We start from the raw sequence: 18037 nt of genomic DNA on the forward strand, positions 1-18037 counted from the left end.
CTTAAAAAAACTAGAAATAGAATTACCATCTGATCCAGCAATCCCAATTCTGCTCATATACCCAAAGAAACTCATAAATTAGAAAGGCACATTCACCACAATGTTCATTGCAGCACTATTTACAAAGGCCAGGTTTATGGAAGCAACGTAAATGCCCACACACAGAGGAATGGATAAAGATGTGCTACATGTATAAAATGGAATATTACTCAGCCATATAAAGGAATGAAACCGGGTCATTTGTAGAGACAGCGATGGATCTAGAGACTGTCATACAGTATGAAGTAAGTCAGAAAGAGGAAAACAAATATTGTATATTAATGCATATATGTGGAACCTACGAAATTTTACAGAGGAACTGGTTTGCAGGGAAGAAATAGAGACACAGATGTAGAGAACAAACGTATGGACACCAAGTGTGGAAAGCCATGGGGTGGTGGTGGTGGGATGACTTGGGAGATTGGGATTGACCTGCATACATGTATATGCATAAAATACATAACTAATAATAACCTGCTGTATAAAAAAATAAATAAAATTAAATTTCAAAATTTTAAAAAATAAAATTTAAAAATAATACAGAAAAAAGTTCTTCCCTTCACACAGATGTATTTATAGGAAAGTATTATTTCCATGCTTATATCTATAAATACATAAAAGAGGAATAAAAGCTAACGTGAACCATAAAAGAAGAAAAACCTGAACCCACCAGTTATACAGAGGAAAACCCTATCAGGGCACTTGTTCCAACGGTAAACAATATTGAAATTGGTCAGAGGTGGGGAATCATCTCCCATACAGCCATCAACACACACCCCACAAAAGGAGCGTCCTCATTGCAAAGCTGGGTGACCGAGCAGAGGGATCTCTGAATAAAGGTGAGCTGATCCCCAGGTCAGCTGCTGCTGAACTGTTCCCACCCTTCCCAGGTTAAACACCTGAATATGTACATGGGCTTGAAAGACTAGAGGAAGGGCCATGGAGCCATACCAGCGACAGCACGCAGGCCAACTTGGTGCCTGCAGGCCAGCCAGGGTGGTCCTGGCCACGGGCGCTCTTCCAGAAGCTTTCCATTGTCCTGCCTGAGATACCCACCCTGTCCCGGCCCCCACTGCTTTTTTCCTTCGTCACCTCAGTCCGGAGAGAAATTCCAGCGAAAGGTATGGGTGACACATCCTCCTCTTTACAGGAGGCAGCCTGGCATCTCCTGCAGAAAGGCCAGCAGAACCCCACTCACACCGGGCCACCAACAAAGCTGTGGCCCCTCACTCCCTCCCACCAGCACAACCCCGAGACTGCTCACGGGGCAGAGAATATGGAGGCAGTCACAGCTTCAGGGGCTATTGCTGCATGGAGCGCTGTTTATATTGACCTCAACAAGGCACACCTTGGGAGGGCCGGCCGGCAGGATAAGGCTGCCCACGTCAGCTAATCCACAACCCGCAGGGAATCACATTGTTGAAAATGGACCTCGCTAAGTCAGAATAGAAGGCAAGGAAAAAAAGGACACAATGCCTTTTGCAGCTCCGTAGATGAGTCTAGAGGTAATCACGTGACATATAGTAAGTCAGAAAGTGAAAGACACATATCATATTATATCACTTATAGGTGTTACCTAAAAATGGATACCAGGGCAGATATTTCCACCGAGAAGGGCAATCAGAGATTCATTAAACAAACTTATGGTTCACCAATGGAAAGGTGTGAGCATTGGTTTCATTACGATATCGGGGTTAACAGACTTATACAAACACAGGTGACATATATAATCACCAAAGACCTACGGAATACCAAAAGACTACTCAACATTCTGTCATAACGTACATGGGAAAAGGATCCCAGGAAAAACCGACATCTGTATATGTGTAAAAGAACCACATCTTCCACACCTCCAACAAGCCAAACATCGTAATCAAACTTGCTGTAATAAAAAATAAAAATTAAATTAAAAACACGAACAAGAAGTAGGGACACAAACTTGAGGGGCTTTCTCCTGGCACATTCCATTCTAAATTCCAATCTAGAACACGACTTCCATTGAGGCTCTGTTGCCCTAGTAACCAGAATTGGTAAGGGAGAACTGCTGCCACATTGTGGCCGTTTCACACAACAGCAGCTTTAATCCCAGCGCCAATGGTCAGTTGATATTCAAAATCATTGCAGGCCTGTAAATGTCACCTGCCCTGAAAACAAATCCTGGGGTCACATATCGACCAAAAAATTCAAAGGACGTCCATATTTCAAAACGACCGTTTCAAAAGCCATATTTTACAAACATTAGTGTTCTTCTTCTTTTTGTTTCTTTACTTTTTTGTTAAAAAAATGGGAATGGAAAAAGGCATCCCTCAGAATGGGCAAAAATCGTTGAAAACGAATCAATGGACAAAGGTTTAATCTCCAATATATAAACAGCTCATGCAGCTTAATATTAAAAAAAACAAAAAACCCAATACAAAAATGGGCAGTAGATCTAAAGAGACGTTTCTTCAAAGACGACACAGAGATGGCCAAGACGCACATGAAAAGCTGCTCAACAGCACTAATTATTAGAGAAATGCAAATCGAAACTACAATGAGGTATCACCTCACACCTGTTAGAATCGGCATCATCAGAAAATCTACAAACAACAAATTCTGGGGAGGGTGTGGACAAAAGGAGCCCTCTTCCACTATTGGTGGGAATGTAAATTGATACAGTCACTATGTAGAACACTATGGAGTTTCCTTAAAAAAACCAGAAATAGAATTACCATCTGATCCTGCAATCCCACTTCTGGGAATAGACCCAGAGAAAACCATAAATCAAAAAAGCACATTCACCACAATGTTCATTGCAGCACTATTTACAAAGGCCAGGTAATGGAAGCAAACTATATGCCCTCACACAGATGAATGGATAAAGATGTGGTACATGTATAAAATGGAATATTACTCAACCATTAATAGGAATGAAACTGGGTCATTTGTAGAGACATCGATGGATCTAGAGACTGTCATACAGAATGAAGTAGGTCAGAAAGAGGAAAACAAATATTGTATATTAATGCATATATGTGGAACCTAAAAAATGGTACAGATGAACTGGTTTGCAGGGAAGAAATAGAGACACAGGTGTAGAGAACCAACGTATGGACACCAAGTGTGGGAAGCCATGGGGTGGTGGTGGTGGGATGAGTTGGGAGTTTGAGATTGACCTGTATACATGTATATGCATAAAATACATATCTAATAATAACCTGCTGTATATAAAAGTAAATAAAATTAAATTTCAAAATCTTAATAAATAAAATTTAAATATAAAACAGAAAAAAGTTCTTCCCTTCACACAGATGTATTTATCGGAATGAATTATTTCCATGCTTATATCTATAAATATATAAAAGAGGAATAAAATCTAACTTGAACCATGAAAGGAAAAAAACCTGAACCCACCAGTTATACAGAGGAAAACCCTATCAGGGCACTTGCTCCAGCGGCAAACAATTCTGAAATTGGTCAGAGGTGGGGAATCATCCCCATACAGCCAGCTACCCACACCCCACACAAGGAGCGTCCTCATTGCAAAGCTGGGGGACCGACCCGAGGCATCTCTAAAAAAAGGTGAGCTGAGCCGCAGGCCAGCTGTTGCTGAACTGTTCCCACCCTTCCCAGGTAAAACAACTGAATATGTACAAGGGCTTGAAAGACTAGAGGAAGGGCCGTGGAGCCACAAGAGCCACAGCACGCAGGGCAACTTGATGCCTGCAGGCCACCCAGGGTGGTCCTGGCCCCGGGCACTCTTCCGGAAGCTTTCCATTGTCCTGCCTGAGATACCCCACCTGTCCCGGCCCCCACTGCTTTTTTCCTTCCTCACCTCTGTCCGGAGAGAAATTCCAAAAGAAGGTATGGGTGACACATCCTCTTCTTACAGGAGGCAGCCTGGCAACTACTGCAGAAAGGCCAGGAGAACCCCACTCACACCGGGCCACCAACAAATCTGTGGCACCTCATTCCCTCCCACCAGCACAGCCCCGAGACTGCTGACGGGGCAGAGAATATGGAGTCAGGAACAGCTTCAGGGGCTATTGCTGCCTGGAGCGCTGTTTATATTGACCTCAAACAGGCACACCTGGGGAGGGCCGGGCGGCAGGGTAAGGCTGCCCAGGTGAGCTAATCCACAACACTCAGGGAATCACATTGTTGAAAATGGACCTCGCTAAGGCAGAAGAGAAGCCAAGGAAAAAAAGAACACAATGCCATTTGCACCACCGTAGATGAGTCTAGAGGTAATCACGTGACTTGTAGTAAGTGAGAAAGTGAAAGACACATATCATATCATATCACTTATAGGTGTTACCTAAAAATGGATAACAGGGCATATATTTCCACCGAGAAGGGCAATCAGAGATTCATTAAACAAACTTATGGTTCACCAATGGAAAGGTGTGAGGATTGGTTTCATTACGATATCGGGGTTAACAGACTTATACAAACACAGGTGACATATATAATCACCAAAGACCTACGGAATACCAAAAGACAACTCAACATTCTGTCATAACGTACATGGGAAAAGGATCCCAGGAAAAACAGACATCTGTATATGTGTAAAAGAACCACATCTTCCTCACCTACAACAAGCCAAACATTGTAATCAAACTTGCTGTAATAAAAAACAAAAAATTAAATTAAAAACACGAACAAGAAGTAGGGAGACAAACTTGAGGGGCTTTCTCCTGTCACATTCCATTCGAAATTCCAATCTAGAACACGACTTCCATTGAGGCTCTGTTGCCCTAGTAACCAGAATTGGTAAGGGAGAACTGCTGCCACCTTGTGGCCGTTTCACACAACAGCAGCTTTAATCCCAGCGCTCATGGTCAGTTGATAGTCAAAATCATTGCAGGCCTGTAAATGACACCTGCCCTGAAAACAAATCCTGGGGTCACATATCGACCAAAAAATTTAAAGGACGTCCATATTGCAAAATGACCGTTTCAAAAGGCATATTTTATGCACATTAGTGTTCTGCTTCTTTTTCTTTCTTTCTTTTTTGGTTAAAAACACGGGAATGGAAAAAGGCATCCCTCAGAAGGGGTGAAAATATTTGCAAACGAATCAATGGACAAAGGTTTAATCTCCAATATATATAAACAGCTCATGCAGCTTATTAAAAAAACAAACAACCCAATACAAAAATGGGCAGAAAATCTAAAGAGACGTTTCTTCAAAGAAGACACAGAGATGGCTAAGACGCACATGAAAAGCTGCTCAAGAGCACTAATTATTAGAGAAATGCAAATCAAAACTACAATGAGGTATCACCTCACACCTGTTAGAATCGGCATCATCAGAAAATCTACAAACAAATTCTGGGGAGGGTGTGGACAAAAGGAGCCCTCTTCCACTATGGTGGGAATGTAAATTGATACAGTCACTATGGAGAACAGTATGGAGTTTCCTTAAAAGAACTAGAAATAGAAACCTTGACTTTCCCTAACCCTAACCATAGCTCGGAACGGAATCCTACCACCAACCCTACACCTTATCTATGCCGTACACTAATCCTAATCCGTACGCTGGCACTAACCAGTGAGTCAACACGTACCCTGACCCTAACACGTTTCCATACCCTCAGCTGTGCCCTAAAACTTGTTGTTCCCTATCCTTAAACTTAGCCCGGAACGGAAACCTACCATCAGCCCTACACCTTACCCTAAGCTGTACCCTAATCCTAATTCATACATCAACATGTACCCTGACCCTAACACGTTTCCGTACCCTCACCTCTGCCATAAACCTTGCCGTTCCCTAACCCTAACCCTAGCCCGGAACGGAAACCTACCACCAACCCTACACCTTACCTTACGCCGTACCCTAATCCTAATTCGTATGCTGACACTAACCTGTGCATCAACACATACCCTGACCCTAACACGTTTCGTACACTCACCTGTGCCCTAAACTTTGCCGGTCCCTAAACATAACCCTAGACTGGAACGGAAACGTACCACCAACCCTACACCTTACTCTATGTGGTACCCTAATCCTCATGCGTATGCTGACACTAACCCGTGAGTCAACACGTACCCTGAACCTAACACATTTCTGTACCATCACCTGTGCCCCAAACCTTGCAATTCGCTAACCCTAACCCTACAACGGAATGGAAACCTACCGCCCTCCGTACACCTTACCCTACGCTGTACCCTAATCCTAATGCGTATGATGACACTATTCCATGTATCAACATGTATCATGACCCTAACACGTTTCTGTACCGTCACCTGTACCCTAAACCTTGCCGTACCCTAACACTAACCCTAGCCCAGAATGGAAAACTACCACAATCCGTACAGCATACCCTACACGGTACCCTAATCCTAATCCGTACACTGACACTAACCCGTGCGTCAACACGTACACTGACCCTAACACTTTTCCGTTCCCTCACCTGTTCCCTAAACCGTGCCGTTGCCTAACCCTAACCCTAGCCCAAAACGGAAACCTACCACCAACCCTACACGTTACTCTACGCCATACCCTAATCATAATCCGAGCGTCAACACGTACCCTGACCCTAACACATTTCCGTACCCTCACCTATGCCCTAAACCTTGCCGTTCCATAACACTAACCCTAGCCTGGAACGGAAACCTACCACCAACCCTAGACCTTAACCTACGAAGGACCATAAACCTACTCCGTACGCTGACACTAACACATGCGTCAAGACTTACCCTGACCCTAACACGTTTCCGTACCTTCACCTGTGACCTACACCTTGCCATTCCCTAACCCTAACCCTAGACCACAATGGAAACCTACCACCAAGCCTACACCTTACCCTAAGCCGTACCCTCATGCTAATCCATATGTCAACCCGTACCCTGACACTAACACGTTTCCATACCCTCATCTGTGCCCAAAATCTTGCCGTTCCCTAACACTAACCCTAGCCTGAAACGGAAACCTACCACCAACCATACACTTTACCCTATGCCGCACCATAATCCTCATCTGTACGTTCACACTAACCCGTGCGTCAACACGTACCCTGAGCCTAACACGTTTCGATACCCTCACGTTTGCCCTAAACCTTGCCGTTCCCTAACCCTAACCCTAGCCCAGAACGGAAACCCACCACCAGCCCTACACCTTACCCTACGACGTACACTACTCCTGGCCCGTACGCTGGCACTGACCCGTGCGTCAGCACATAGCCTGACTGTCCCACGTTTCCGTACCCACACCTGTGCCCTAAGACTTGCCGTTCCCTAACCCTAACCCTAGCCCGGAAAGGAAGCCCACCACCAGCCCTACACCTTTCCCTACGCCGTAGCCTACCACTGGCCCATACGCTGGCACTGACACGTGTGTCAGCACGTAGCATGACCCTCCCACGTTTCCATACCCTCACCTGTGCCCTAAGCCTTGACATTTCCTAACCCTAACCCTAGCCCGGAAAGGAAACCAACCACCAGCCCTACACCTTACCCTACGTTGTTGCCTACTCCTGGCCTGTACGCTGGCACTGACACGTGAGTCAGCACATAGCCTGACCCTCCACCATTTCCGTACCCTCAACTGTGCCCTAAGACTTGTCCTTCCCTAACCCTAACCCTAGCCTAGAACAGAAACCCACCACCAGCCCTACAGCTTACCCTACGCCGTAGCCTAATCCTGGCCCGTACGCTGGCACTGATCCGTGCGTCAGCACGTAGCCTGACCTTCCCACGTTCCCGTACCCTCACCTGTGTCCTAACACTTGCCGTTCCATGACCCTAACCATAACCCCAAACGGAAACCCACCACCAGCCCTAAACCTTACCCTATGCCGTACCCTACACCTGGCCCGTACGCTGGCACTGATCCGTGCGTCAGCATGTAGCCTAACCCTCCCACTTTTCCTTACCCTCACCTGTTCCCTAAGCCTTGCCGATCCCTAACTCTAACCCTAGCTCGGAACGGAAACCCACCACCAGCCCTACACCCTACCCTACGTCGTAGCCTACTGCTGGCCCGTAAGCTGGCACTCTCCCATGTGTCAGCCCGTAGCCTGCCTCTCCCACGTTTCCGTACCCTCACCTGTTCCCTAAGCCTTGCAGTTCCCTACCTCTAACCCTAGCCCGGAACGGAAACCACCACCAGCCCTACACATTACGCTATGCCGTACCCTACTCCTGGCCCGTACGCTGGCACTGACCCATTCTTCAGCACGTATCCTGACCCTCCCACGTTTCCGTACCCTCACCTGTGTCCTAAGCCTTAACGTTCCCTAACCCTATCCCTAGACCGTAATGGACACCCACCACCGCCCTTACACCATACCCAACGCCGTACCCTACTCCTGGTCCACACCCTGGCACTGACCCGTTCTTCAGCATGTAGCCTGACCCTCCCACGTTTCCGTACCCTCACCTGTGCCCTAAGCCTTGCCGCTCCCTAACCCTAACACTAGCCCGGAATGGACACCCACCACCAGCCTTACACTTTACCCTACGCCGTACCCTACTCCTGGTCCATACCCTGGCATTGAACCGTGCTTCAGCATGTAGCCTAACCCTCCCACGTTTCCGTACCCTCACCTGTGCCCTAAGCCTTGCCTTTCCCTATCCCTAACCCTAGCCCGGAACGGAAACCCACCACAAAACCTAAACCTCAACGTACGCCGTAGACTACTCCTGACCCGTACGCTGGCAGTGACCCTTGCGTCAGCACATAGCCTGCCTCTGCCACGTTTCCATACCCTCACCTGTGCACTAAGCCTTGCCGTTCCCTAACTCTAACCTGGAACGGAAACCCACAACCAGCCCTACACCTTACCCAATGCCGTACCCGAATCCTGGCGCGTACGCTGGCAAAGACCCGTGCGTCATCACGTAGCCTGACCCTCCCACGTTTCCGTACCCTCACCTGTGCCCTAAGCCTTGCCGTTCCCTAACCCTAACCCTACACCTAACCCTACGCCATACCCTACACTTGGCCCATATGCTGGCACTGACCCGTGCGTCAGCACGTAGCCTGACCCTCCCACTTTTCCGTACCATCTTCTGTGCCCTAAGCTTTGCCGTTCCCTAACCCTAAACCTAGCCTGGAACGGAAACCCACCACCAGCCCTAAACCTTACCCTACGCCGTACCCTAATCCTGCCCCGTACGCTGGCACTGACCCGTGCGTCAGCACGTAGCCTGCCACTCCTACGTTTCCGTACCCTCACCTGTGCCATAAGCCTTGCCGTTCCCTAACCCTAACCCGGAACATAAACCCACCACCAGCCCTAAACATTACCCTACGCTGTACCCTACTCCTGGCCCCTACGCTGGCACTGACGTGTGCGTCAGCACATAGCCTGCCTCTCCCACGTTTCCATACACTCACCTGTGTCCTAAGCCTTGCCGTTCCCTAACCCTAACCCTAGCCTGGAACGGAAACCCACCACCAGCCCTAAACCTTACGCTACGACGTACCCTAATCCTGGCCCGTACGCTGGCACAGACCCGTGCGTCAACACGTAGCCTGCCACTCCCACGTTTCCGTACATTCACCTGTGCCCTAAGCCTTGCTGTTCCCTCACCCTAACCCTAGCCCGGAACGGAAACCCACCACCAGCCCTAAACCTTACCCTGCGCCATACCCTACTCATGGCCCGTACGCTGGCACTGACCCGTGCGTCAGCACGTAGCCTGACCCTCCCACGTTTCCTTACGTTCACCTGTGCCCTAAGCCTTGCCATTCCCTAACCCTAACCCTAGCACGGAACGGAAACCCACCACCAGCCCTACACATTAGCCTACGCCGTAGCCTATTCCTGGCCCGTACATTGGCACTGACCCATGCGTAAGAAGGTAGCCTGACCATCCCACGTTTCCGTACCCTCACCTGGGCCCTAAGCCTTGCCGTTCCCAAACCCTAAACCTAGCCCGGAACGGAAACCACCACGAGACCTACACCTTACCCTACGCAGTACCCTACTCCTGGCCCTTACGCTGGCACTGACACGTGCGTGAGCACATAGCCTTACCCTCCAACCACCCTCCCAATACAGAAATGGTCAGAAGATCTCATGAGACGATCCTTCAAAGAAGACACAGACATGGCCAAGACGCAGATGAAAAGCTGCTCAACATCACTAATTATTAGAGAAATGCAAATCAAAACTACAATGAGGGGGCTTCCCTGGTGGCGCAGTGGTTGAGAGTCCGCCTGCCGATGCAGGGGACACGGGTTCGTGCCCCGGTCCGGGAAGATCCCACATGTTGCGGAGCAGCTGGGCCCGTGAGCCATGGCCACTGAGCCTGCGCGTCCGGAGCCTGTGCTCCGCAACGGGAGAGGCCACAACAGTGAGAGGCCCGCGTACCACAAAAAAAATAAATAAATAAAAAGAAAAAAAAATCTACAATGAGGTATCACCACACACATGTTAGAATCGGCATCATCAGAAAACCTACAAACAACAAATTCTGGGGAGGGTGTGGACAAAAGGAGCCCTCTTCCACTATTGGTGGGAATGTAAAGTGATACAGTCACTATGGAGAACAGTGTGGAGTTTCCTTAAAAAAACTAGAAATAGAATTACCATCTGATCCAGCAATCGCACTTCTGGGCATATACCCAGAGAAAACCATAAATCAAAAAGACACATTCACCACAATGTTCATTGCAGCACTATTTACAATAGCCAGGTAAGGGAGCAAACTAAATACCCACAAACAGATGAATGGGTAAAGATGTGGTACATATATAAAATGGAATATTACTCAGCCATAAAAAGGAATGAAACTGGGTCATTTGTAGAGACATCGATGGATCTAGAGACTGTCATACAGAATGAAGTAAGTCAGAAAGAGGAAAACAAATATTGTATATTAATGCATATATGTGGAACCTAAAAAGTGGTACAGATGGGGGCCTCCCTGGTGGCGCAGTGGTTGAGAGTCCGCCTGCCGATGCAGGGGATACGGGTTCGTGCCCCGGTCTGGGAGGATCCCATATGCCGCGGAGCGGCTGGGCCCGTGAGCCATGGCCGCTGGGCCTGCACATCCGGAGCCTGTGCTCCGCAACGGGAGGGGCCACAGCAGTGAGAGGCCCGCATACCGCAAAAAGAAAAAAAAAAAAAAAAGTGGTACAGATGAACTAGTTTGCAGGGAAGAAATAGAGACACAGGTAGAGAACAAACTTATGGACACCAAGTGTGGGAAGCCATGGGGTGGTAGAGGTGGGATGAGTTGGGAGATTGGGATTGGCCTGCATACATGCATATGCATAAAATACATAACTAATAATAACCTGCTGTATAAAAAAATAAAACTAAATTTCAAAATTTTAAAAAATAAAATTTAAAAATAAAAGAGAAAAAAGTTCTTCACTTCACACAGATGTATTTATAGGAATGTATTCTTTCCATGCTTATATCTATAAATACATAAAAGAGGAATAAAAGCTAACTTGAACCATAAACGAAAAAAAACCTGAACCCACCAGTTATACAGAGGAAAGCCCTATCAGGGAACTTGCTCCAGCGGTAAACAATTCTGAAATTGGTCAGAGGTGGGGAATCATCTCCCATACAGCCAGCAACCCACCCCGCATGCAAGGAGCGTCCTCATTGCAAAGCTGGGGGACCGTGCCGAGGCATCTCTGAATAAAGGTGAGCTGAGCCCCAGGCAAGCTGCAGCTGAACTGTTCCCACCCTTCCCAGGTAAAACACCTGAATATGTACAAGGGCATGAAATCCTAGAGGAAGGGCCGTGGAGCCACACCAGCGACAGCACACAGGCCAACTTGGTGCCTGCAGGCGAGGCAGGATGGTCCTGACCCCGGGCGCTCTTCTGGAAGCTTTCCATTTCGCTGCCTGAGATACCCCTCCTATCCCGGACCCCACCCCTTTTTTTCCTTCCTTACCTCAGCCCGGAGAGAAATTCCAGTGGAACTTATGGGTGACACATCCTCTTCTTTACAGGTGGCAGCCTGGCCACTCCTGCACAAAGTCCAGCAGAGCCCCACACACACCGGGCCACCCACAAAGCCGTGGCCCCTCACACGCTCCCACCAGCAGAGCCCCGAGACTGCTGACGGGGCAGAGAATATGGAGTCAGGCACAGCTTCAGGGGCTATTGCTGCCTGGAGCGCTGTTTATATTGACCTCAACCAGGCACACCTGGGGAGGGCCGGCCGGCAAGGGAAGGCTGCCCAGGACAGCTAATCCACAACCCTCAGGGAATCACATTGTTGAAAATGGACCTCGCTAAGGCAGAATAGAAGCCAAGGAAAATAAGGACACAATGCCATTTGCAGCACCGTAGATGAGTCTAGAGGTAATCATGTGACATGTAGTAAGTCGGAAAGTGAAAGGCACATATCGTATCATATCACTTATAGGTGTTACCTAAAAATGGATACCAGGGCAGATATTTCCACGGAGAAGGGCAATCACATATTCATTAAACAAACTTATGGTTCACCAATGGAAAGGTGTGAGGATTGGTTTCATTACGATATTGGGGTTAACAGACATACAAACACAGGTGATATATATAATAACCAAAGAGCTACGGAATACAAAGAGAGCAGTACACAACATTCTGTCATAACGTACATGGGAAAAGGATCCCAGGAAGAACAGACATCTGTATATGTGTAAAAGAACCACATCTACCATACCTACAACAAGCCAAACATTGTAATCAAACTTGCTGTAATAAAAAATAAAAAATTAAATTAAAAACACGAACAAGAAGTAGTGAGACAAACTTGAGGGGCTTTTTCCTGTCACATTCTGTTCTAAATTCCAATCTAGAAGGCAACTTCCATTGAGGCTCTGTTGCCCTACTAACCAGATATGAAAGAGAGAACTGCTGCCACCTTGTGGCCGTTTCACACAACAGCAGCTTTAATCCCAGCGATAATGTTCAGTTGATATTCAAAATCATTGCAGGCCTGTAAATGACACCTGACCTGAAAACAAATCCTGGGGTCACATATCGACCAAAAAATTTAAAGGACGCCCATATTTCAAAACGACAGTTTCAAGAGGCATATTTCACGAACATTAGTGTTCTGCTTCTTTTGATTTCTTTCTTTCTTTGTTAAAAAAACGGGAATGGAAAAAGGCAACCCTCAGATTGGGCGAAAACGTTCACAAACGAATCAATGGACAAAGGTTTAATCTCCAATATATAGAAACAGCTCATGCAGCTTAATATTAATAAAACAAACGACCCAATACAAAAATGGGCAGAGGATATAAATAGACGTTTCTTCAAAGAAGACACAGAGATGGCCAAGACGCACATGAAATGCTGCTCAACACCACTAATTATTAGAGAAATGCAAATCAAAACTACAATGAGGTAAGACCTAACACCTGTTAGAATCGGCATCATCAGATAATCTACAAACAACAAATTCTGGGGAGGGTGTGGACAAAAGGAACCCTCTTCCGCTATTGGTGGGAATGTAAATTGATACAGTCACTATGGAGAACAGTATGGAGGTTCCTTTAAAAAACTAAAAACAGAATTACAATAGGATCCAGCAATCCCACTTCTGGGCATATACCCAGAGAAAACCATAAATCACAAAGACACATTCACCACAATGTTCATTGCAGCACTATTTACAATAGCCAGGTAATGGAAGCATCCTAAAAGCCCACAGACAGACGAATGGATAAAGATGTGGTACATATATAAAATGGAATATTACTCAGCCATAAAAAGGAATGAAACTGGGTCATTTGTAGAGAAGCTGATGGATCTAGAGACTGTCATACAGAGTGAAGTAAGTCAGAAAGAGAAAAACAAATATTGTATATTAATGCCTATATGTGGAACCTAGAAAAATGCAACAGATGAACTGGTTTCCAGGGCAGAAATAGAGACACAGAGGTAGAGAACAAACTTATGGACACAAAGTGGGGGAAGCCATGGGGTGGTGGTGGTGGGATGAGTTGGGAGATTGGGATTGACCTGTATACATGTCTATGCATAAAATAGATAACTAATAATAACCTACTGTATAAAAAAATAAATAAAATTAAATTTCAAAATTTTAAAAAATAAAATGTAAAAATAAAACAGAAAAAAATTTCTTCCATTCACACTGATGTATTTATAAGAATGAATTATTTCCATGCTTATATCTATAAATACATAAAAGAGGATTAAAATCTAACTTGAACCAAAAAAGAAAAAAAAAAACTGAAACTAACAGTTATACAGAGGAAAACACTACCAAGGCCCTTGCTCCAGTGATAAACAATTCTGAAATTGGTCAGAGGTGGGGAATCATCTCCCATACAGCCAGCAGCCCCACCCGCCCACGCAAGGAGCGTCCTTATTGCAAAGCTGGGGGACCGTGCCGAGGCCTCTGTGAGTAAACGTGAGCTGAGCCCCAGGCCAGCTGCTGCTGAACTGTTCCCACCCTTCCCAGGTGAAACACCTGAATATGTACAAGGGCTTGAAAGCCTAGAGGAAGGGCCGTGGAGCCACACCAGCGACAGCACGCAGGGCAACTTGGTGCCTGAAGGTCATCCAGGATGGTCCTGGCCACGGGCGCTCTTCTGGAAGATTTCCATTGCCCTGCCTGAGATACCCCTCCTGTCCCGGACCCCTCTCCTTTTTTTCCTTCCTCACCTCAGCCCGGAGAGATATTCCAGTGGAAGTTATGGGTGACACATCCTCTTCTTTACAGGTGGCAGCCTGGCAACTCCTTCAGAAAGTCCAGCAGAGCCCCACTCACACCGGGCCACCCACAAAGCCGTGGACCATCACACCCTCCCACCAGCACAGCCACGAGACTGCTGACGGGACCGAGAATATGGAGTCAGGCACAGCTGCAGGGCTATTGCTGCCTGGAGTGCTGTTTATATTGATCTCAACCCAGGCACACCTGGGGAGGGCTTGCCGGCAGGGTCAGGCTGCCCAGGTCAGCTAATCCTCAGCCCTCAGGGAATCACATTGCAGAAAATGGACCTCCCTAAGACAGAATATTCGCCAAGGAAAAGAAGCATACAATGCCATTTGCAGCACCGTAGATGAGTCTAGAGGTAATCACGTGACTGGGAGTAAGTCAGAAAGTGAAAGACACATATCATATCATATCACTTATAGGTGTTACCTATAAATTGATACCAGGGCAGATATTTCCACGGAGAAGGGCAATCCCAGATTCATTAAACAAACTTATGGTTCACCAAAGGAAAGGTGTGAAGATTGAATTCATTACGATATTGGGGTTAACAGACATATACAAACACAGTAGACATATATAATCACCAAAGACCTACGGAGTACCAAGAGAAGACTACTCAACATTCTGTCATAACGTACATGGGAAAAGGATCCCAGGAAGAACAGACATATGTATATGTGTAAAAGAACCACCTCTTGCACACCTACAACAAGCTAAACGTTGTACTCAAACTTGCTGTAATAAAAAATAAAAAATTAAATTAAAAACACGAACAAGAAGTAGTGAGACAAACTTGAGGGGCTTTCTCCTGGCACATTCCGTTCTACATTCCAATCTAGAACGCGACTTCCATTGAGGCTCTGCTGCCCTAGTAACCAGATTAGGTAAGGGAGAACTGCTGCCACCTTGTGGCCATTTCACACAACAGCAGCTTTAATCCCAGCGCTAATGGTCAGTGGATATTCCAAATCATTACAGGCCTGTAAATGACACCTGCCCTGAAAACAAATCCTGGGGTCATATATCGACCAAAAAATTCAAAAGACGTCCATATTTCAAAACGATATTTTCAAGAGGCATATTTCACGCACATTAGTGTTCTGATTCTTTTGCTTTCTTTCTTTCTTTGTTAAAAAAACGGGAATGGAAAAAGGTAACCCTCAGAAGGGGCGAAAACGTTCACAAACGAATCAATGGACAAAGGTTTAATCTCCAATATATATATACAGCTCATGCAGCTTAATATTAATACAACAAACAACCCAATACAAAAATGGGCAGAAGATATAAATAGACGTTTCTTCAAAGAAGACACAGAGATGGCCAAGACGGACATGAAAAGCTGCTCAACATCACTAATTATTAGAGAAATGCAAATCAAAACTACAATGAGGTAAGACCTCACACCTGTTAGAATCGGCATCATCAGATAATCTACAAACAACAAATTCTGGGGAGGATGTGGACAAAAGGAACCCTCTTCCGCTATTGGTGGGAATGTAAATTGATACAGTCACTATGGAGAACAGTATGGAGGTTCCTTTAAAAAACTAAAAAGAGAATTACCATAGGATCCAGCAATCGCACTTCTGGGCATATACCCAGAGAAAACCATAAATCACAGAGACACATTCACCACAATGTTCATTGCAGCACTATTTACAATAGCCAGGTAATGGAAGCAACCTAAATGCCCACAGACAGACGAATGGATAAAGATATGGTACATATATAAAATGGAATATTACTCAGCCATAAAAAGGAATGAAACTGAGTTATTTGTAGAGAAGTTGATGGATCTAGAGACTGTCATACAGAGTGAAGTAAGTCAGAAAGAGAAAAACAAATATTGTATATTAATGCCTATATGTGGAACCTAGAAAAATGCTACAGATGAACTGGGTTGCAGGGCAGAAATAGAGACACAGAGGTAGAGAACAAACGTATGGACACAAAGTGGGGGAAGCCATGGGGTGGTGGTGGTGGGATGAGTTGGGAGATTGGGATTGACCTGTATACATGTATATGCATAAAATAGATAACTAATAATAACCTAGTATATAAAAAAATAAATAAAATTAAATTTCAAAAATTTTAAAAATAAAATGTAAAAATAAAACAGAAAAAAAGTACTTCCATTCACACTGATGTATTTATAAGAATGAATTATTTCCATGCTTATATCTATAAATACATAAAAGAGGAATAAAATCTAACTTGAACCAAAAAAGAAAAAAAAAAAACTGAACATAACAGTTATACAGACGAAAACACTACCAAGGCACTTGCTCCAGTGGTAAACAATTCTGAAATTGGTCAGAGGTGGGGAATCATCTCCCATACAGCCAGCAGCCCCACCCGCCCACGCAAGGACCGTCCTTATTGCAAAGCTGGGGGACGGTGCCGAGGCCTCTGTGAGTAAACGTGAGCTGAGCCCCAGGCCAGCTGCTGCTGAACTGTACCCACCCTTCCCAGGTGAAACACCTGAATATGTACAAGGGCTTGAAAGCCTAGAGGAAGGGCCGTGGAGCCACACCAGCGAAAGCACGCAGGCCACCTTGGTGCCTGCAGGTCATCCAGGATGAGCCTGGCCACGGGCGCTCTTCTGGAAGCTTTCCATTGCCCTGCCTGAGATACCCCTCCTGTCCCGGCCCCCACTCCTTTTTTTCCTTCCTCACCTCAGCCCAGAGAGATACTCCAGTGGAAGTTATGGGTGACACATCCTCTTCTTTACAGGTGGCAGCCTGGCAACTCCTGCAGAAAGTCCAGCAGAGCCCCACTCACACCGGGCCACCCACAAAGCCGTGGACCCTCACACCCTCCCACCAGCACAGCCCCGAGACTGCTGACGGGGCAGAAAATATGGAGTCAGGCACAGCTGCAGGGGCTATTGCTGCCTGGAGTGCTGTTTATATTGACCTCAACCCAGGCACACCTGGGGAGGGCTTGCCGGCAGGGTCAGGCTGCCCAGGTCAGCTAATCCTCAGGCCTCAGGGAATCACATTGCAGAAAATGGACCTCGCTAAGACAGAATATTAGCCAAGGAAAAAAAGCACACAATGCCATTTGCAGCAGCATAGATGAGTCTAGAGGTAATCACGTGACTTGGAGAACGTCAGAAAGTGAAAGACACATATCATATCATATCACTTATAGGTGTTACCTATAAATTGATACCAGGGCAGATATTTCCACGGAGAAGGGCAATCACAGATTCATTAAACAAACTTATGGTTCACCAAAGGAAAGGTGTGAGGATTGAATTCATTATGATATTGGGGTTAACAGACATATACAAACACAGTAGACGTATATAATCACCAGAGACCTACGGAGTGCCAAGAGAAGACTACTGAACATTCTG

The 18037-nt window shown here is 46.1% G+C and overlaps 1 long non-coding RNA gene across 1 annotated transcript in view; it reads left to right on the forward strand.

Annotated features, from left to right (window-relative positions):
* Positions 1 to 497: 497 nt before the first annotated feature.
* The window catches only part of LOC308611307, a 30317-nt gene continuing 12777 nt past the window's right edge, over positions 498 to 18037 (forward strand). The window contains exon 1 of the long non-coding RNA XR_014014840.1: positions 498 to 588. This is a non-coding gene — a long non-coding RNA (uncharacterized lncRNA). The remainder of the gene's footprint in view (positions 589 to 18037) is intronic.

This window comes from Mesoplodon bidens (genome assembly GCF_964165515.1).
Source record: "Mesoplodon bidens genome assembly, contig: HAP1_SCAFFOLD_180, whole genome shotgun sequence".
Classification (NCBI taxonomy): domain Eukaryota; kingdom Metazoa; phylum Chordata; class Mammalia; order Artiodactyla; family Ziphiidae; genus Mesoplodon; species Mesoplodon bidens.